Consider the following 6,000-nt stretch of genomic DNA (forward strand, 5'->3'; position numbering starts at 1 on the left):
TAACCAAGAATAGGAAAAGGAGTAAAGGAAATGACATTACCCCTTAATAATACTTTCACAGTAGGCAATGAATTTGATTTCACTTTGAGCTTAAAAGCAAGCATTGGAGCCTAGAATAAATGCCTTAGACAAATTTAGATCATCCATAAAATCTCCAAAGGATTTCAGCTAACCAACATAGTAAGATTCAAGTGTATTTGATTTTACCACTTTGGAACACTTTAACTTTTGGTGATTCAAGTATAATAATGTACTTGAAATCAAGACCTATTTTAACAGAGCTCATGGTTTAACTTTGATCTGGAATGGGTCAGATGTTCTAGGAAAAGACATGTCAGAAATACTTGGCTTCTTAGTCTGAAGGTTCTGAGTAGACAATCTCTAGAGCTAATGAAAATATTAGTTCCTTGGCATTTTCAACACTGTAAATGTTTGAAATTGTCTTTTGTCTTTTCAGTATGTACTCTGCCAGTATTATACATAGTTAAGCTCAGTTCTTAGTTGTAGACAGCATAACTCTTTTTAGGATAAGCAGAAAAGATACTTACTTTTCAAAGCTTGTTGAGTATTTTATAGGATATCCAGGGAAGACCAGATAGTTGGACGTAGGTGCAGCCAGCTCTGAACATGCGCAAACCACTCTTAAAACTTAGCAGTGAAGACTCATTTGTTACTGGAGCCTTTGTCACCCTTGAAAGTTGGATTTATCACAGCAGTGATAGGAGGATTCTTCACATTGCTCTGTTGGGTATCAAATTCCTGGGCAGTATGTCTGAGTGTAGGGCCTTGGTCATGTCCTTCTGTCCTAGCAGTCAGCTAAGAAAACAAACCAAGTCTGCCTTGGGTAGAGCATATATTATTCAAAAGATGCTGGATGGTCAAGGAATCATGACAGTTGTCAACTACAATATAACAAAGTGGAGCTGGAGAGAAGGCTGACACTTTTTGGTAGGAAAGGACTCTGCCCTTTAGCTGTATTTTCATTTTCAGTTAGTCTCCAAAGATGACCTCTGCAAAGTCTCCCCTCACCTCTTGGTCTCATACAAATAGATGCAGAGAAGTATTATGGAGCTTTATGCTCTACCAGCAATATTTAGTGGCTTTTCCACTAAATACTTAAAAGTTCTGTTTAGATAGCTGTTTGTTGACTTTCTACCAAGAGTAATGACTGTTTTTTTTTTCTAATTCTTTCCCTCCTCTTCCACCTAAACTCATCTGACTCAATGGTTATATAATTTTTATGACATATCATTTAGATTTTGAAGTACACTTACAGCTGTACCATATGGTTTATTAGCTTTAATAATCTTTCTGTTCTCTGTTCTACTAGATGAGAAATTCAGCCTACCCAGCCACACCTTGTCCTTTTTGTCTCCAAACCTTTTCTGTGTTATTTCTGTAATGTTGGAGATTGTAACATTTAAATTCTGTTCTGTGACCATAATATCCACACTTGTTTATTCTTTTTAAAAATATTTTTATTTGTTGTTGATGAATTTTATTTATTTATTTTTTTTGTACATGGTGCTGAGAATCAAACCCAGGGCATCACACATGCTAGGCAAGCACTCTACCACTGAGCCACAACCCCAACCCCACACTTGTTTATTTTTAGTCCTAAAGTTAGGTGGAGTCAATACTCAGGACCTGTTCTCCCCATTTATCTCTTTGATTTTCAGAGTTTGGCCTCTAGTGGTTTCTTCAAGAAGGGTTTCGGGACTATATTCCCTCAGTTTTTCCAAGTTCAAAATGTTTCTTGTCCCTACACTTTAATGACTATTTAGCTTTGTACAGTTCTTAGATCACACCCTTTATTTCCCTAAGGATTTCATCCCATTGTCTTTGAGTTTTGAACTTTGCTGTGAAGAGTAGCATTCAACTTTGTGCCTCATTTCATAACTGATTTTTCTCTTAATTCCAGTAACGTTACTAAAACATGAATCAAAGTTGAATGTTTTGTGTCAATTTTTCCTGGGTTTCAGCATGCCCCCTGAAGTCTATAGATTCATGACTTATTTTTCTGAAAAGTTACTTTGAAGTATACCTTTGATCTTTTTCCTGTTTTCTTAGGATTTTTTAACCTCTTCTTCAGGATGCTGGTTGTTAAATACAAAGTCTTTTTTATCTGTCCTTTCTAGCTATTATTTTATCCAGTTCTTTTGAATTATTTTTTTCTACTTCATTTTGCACTCTTTTCCATTCCTGTCATCCTTGTTATTTCCATATTTCTCCCCACAGTCTGGTTGCTGCCAATATAATGTTTATGTCCTGGGCTCTATCAAATCATGTTTCATTTCCTATTGTCTTACAGTATCTTCCCTGAGCCCTTGTATATTTGATATAAACTCTTGCTTTATAGATAAGGTAGTTTTGTTTAGGTTTTTGTTTGTTTTTAAATTGATGGCAATAACTTTGGTTCAAATTTTTATCTATTCCATGGAAATGTCTTTCCTGGTGAGTAATCTTTTTTTCCCCATTTTTTTCTCATCTATTTCTTATTTTTTCACAGTAGTTTTGTATAGGTGCTCATTTCTTAATGAAGTCAGTTTTTTTCTGGGCCTGCTACAGACAAAAAGTTGTATGGAGATATGTCATACCCATGCTTAGTGGAAATTTATGTTATTTGCAGACACTTAAGTTCCTTATGACACAGAAATGAGTATTTATTTTTTATTTGGGCCTTCATTCTCCCTAGCCACTAGTGATCAACAGGTTTTAGGGCTACTCACTATGCCATTCTTTTCTTTGGCCCTTTCTCAACAACAGGATGCTTCTGGCAAATATAGTTTGCTATATGATTTTTCTTTTAACTTTACTTCTCCTCCTCCTTTTTGATGCCAGACTGGGTCGTGAGCAATGTCTGGTGCCAGCCCATGAATATTCGTAGAAGATCTAGGTTCATCTTCCTGGTTTGTGCCACCTACTTTGATCTGTTGCCTTGGTCTGAAGCTAAGGAGTTAGAATTTGTATTAAGTGTTACATTTGAATAGGAAGAATTGTTATGTTTGGAATGAATATAAATTCTAATTCACTTTGAAATAGTAGAAGCAACAGCAACTCTAAGACCGAAAGTGCTAAGAAATTGGGGCTGAAGCTGCAATGCCTGAGGCATCTGTTACTATTCAGTATCTCACCCTCAGATAAAATTCATCTTCCCCACTGGAATGTGGAGGGGAATAATAAATAAAACTGATTCTGAGAAGCGCCTGGCATGTAGAAACTGTGCTAAAATTCCAGTTATTCTCTACAAAAAAGGTGGAAAATCAGACGTTTAAAAATAGACTTATTTGAGCAATACAAGACTAATCTTTTTATATGCATGAACATGTGCTTTCTGTTCCAGTTCTACCTACTGGGCACCCTTTAAGCTCATTCGTCACTAAGCAACATCAGAAAAGAAGGTTCAAATCAGAAGCCATTTCTCACTTTTTTTACTTACTGTAACAACTGGTTTCTATCCTTCTGTGCATCATTCTTACAATAAAATTATTGCATTTTGTCTTTTTCTGAGTCTCTTTCTATGGCAGGCAGGTTACAGAAACAGGAGGAAGCAGTGTGGGGAGGGGTTTATGCTATGTAGTGTCAGCATTACAAAGCAGTGCTAGTAGAGGGATCTCTAACCTGTAGCTTTGCAAGTCTGGGACTCAAAGAATCAAGTGGAGAGAAATCTGTCAGTAAAAGGCTCTCAGTGCATCAGCAAAGACATAATTCTGGGATGGATATAGGGATCCAGACTTTAAACTAGGAGATTGCAGACTAAGGATATGGGGGCTGGTGGCAAACAAGTGAAACAGGGATGGTATAGGTCAGAGATCTGATTGGCCAGAGTTTTCTTCCTTCATCACGATAGCACACTATACCTGGAACTTGCATAGGGGCAGTCTTATGTTTGGTTTGTCCCTTGAGTGGGAATTCTGAAGGGTAACCTTGTAACCAGCTCTGAGCCCATTATAATATCCTGTGCAGCACCTTACAGTGAACGAATGCTCCAGTTTTACTTGTTTATTTACAAGATAAGTATTGATTTGGATAAATACAGATGTTTATAAAATGAGACCAGTCCATAAGTTAAGCATACAGTCCAAAATACAGATAGAGCATATACAACATTGCTAGGGACCTAAGTTCCAATAGTAATTTTTCATAAAATAACCAGCTCAACTTTGATATATTTTAACTTTAGGGCTGTGATACAGAAATGGTACATTTTCCACTGACTTTTCTAATTTCGGATGCTGAAACTTGCTGGATAAGTTGCAAATGTATGAAAAAGGGTTTGGGAAAACAATTTTTATTCATTAAGCTGTTTGTTTTGATAGACAAAAAAAGCACATATCTTTTTTTAAATGATGTTTATTTCGTGTTTTGAGTGGCAGCAAAAAATAATTGAATCTTTGAAATCTGTTTTAATGCTTTTAAAATGACTTGAGAGCTAATGTGCCAAATTTACTTACTGTATAAGCCATTCCATGGTTGAAAGTCAGTTTCACTTTCCAAACTATGGAACTACTTAATATGTTATTATATTATGTCTTTTAAACTGCAGTCACTGTATCTGGTAGACTGATTCAAACATTTGGCACACCTGGAGCAAGGTTTTACAAAGGAAGAGAGATTATAGTTGTATGAATGCTTGATTTGAGCTTTAAAAGTGCATATGAATATTTTTGGATATAATATAATAGAATTATGTAAACATTGCCTTATAATAGGATTTCAGTTGGTAGACTCAATATTTATGCTGAGAATTAGTTTTCAAAAAAGACTAACTGCCTTTATAATTTGAAAAACCTTTTGTTTTGATGACTCTGTGTTAAAAAGGTTTGGATAAGGTCTGTTAAACTCAAACCTAAGAACAGTCTCCAGTGTTTCTTTTGTGCCTACTAAATGTGTATCTCAAGTTATGGTGGATTCAGAATTCCTTGTACCCATATTAGGTAGGTAGTAATTGATAATTTATTGTACATTTAGTATGTGGTGGGCACTGTGCTATATGCCTAATCTATATTAAATGTTTGATCTTACAACAAGCCTATGAAATAGGTATGATTGTTATCATCATTTTACAGATGCGTTGATAGATGAAGTCACGGAGAAATTAGTAATTTGTCTTAAGGCTACACAGAGCCAGGATTTGAGGCCAATTAACTGCTCTGGCTCCAGTGCCTGTGCTTTTAATAAATATCACAGACTGTGGGCTAGACACTCTGGGAAAATGATGCCTTCATGCTAACCTTTCAAGAATTTCAGGTGGGTAAGAATACACCCCAAAGTCATTTAATCTAGCCATCTAGCCAGTGACCATGTTCTCATGCAGTTTGTGGGCTGCTGTAGAGATAGGGGGAAATAGCAGTGCAGTGGAACCTCTGTAATGAGCCGCTTAGGGACAAAACAGTGCCCTCCATTAGGTTAAACATGCTATATGAGGCTCTATTATATTTACCAGTGGTCTTAAGTTCTGGGATTCAGCCCATGTTATTTCCAAATCCTTAAACGATGAACTGTGACACTACAGTTTTCTGTTATTATAGCTATAAATATGAAACACACAAAGGCATCCACCCCAAGAATAAGCTAAGAGGAAAATAAGAAGAATAAAACACACATTTTTAGGTTTAGAGGATAATTAGATAGCATTGGTCTGGCTAGATCTAGATAGGAAATGAGGGTAATTTGTAAAGATTTCAGGGCGAGGGTAAAAGTTGGATAGATTTGTGAGGGTCAAATGATGCAGACAGATTTCAAATGATGCAATGACACGTGTAAGTTATTTTGCAGTGAAATAAGGATGTCTGTGTGCATGGTGCTTCAAAATTTGTTGAAAGAAAAAAAATGTCAGGAATAAAAACTCGGAACTGTATCAGAGATGCTATCAGATATCTTTTCCCCTATTTTTTGAAGGTAGATATAGCATCTTATTTGTATTTTTATCCTTGGAACCCTGTATAAAATATCTTAATATCACTGAAATTTATTTTATGTAAAACAATGCCATGTGGC

This window comes from Marmota monax, unplaced genomic scaffold (genome assembly GCF_021218885.2).
Source record: "Marmota monax isolate L192 unplaced genomic scaffold, Marmota_monax_Labrador192_F-V1.1 WCK01_AAM20220418_F8-fsc00012, whole genome shotgun sequence".
Taxonomy (NCBI): domain Eukaryota; kingdom Metazoa; phylum Chordata; class Mammalia; order Rodentia; family Sciuridae; genus Marmota; species Marmota monax.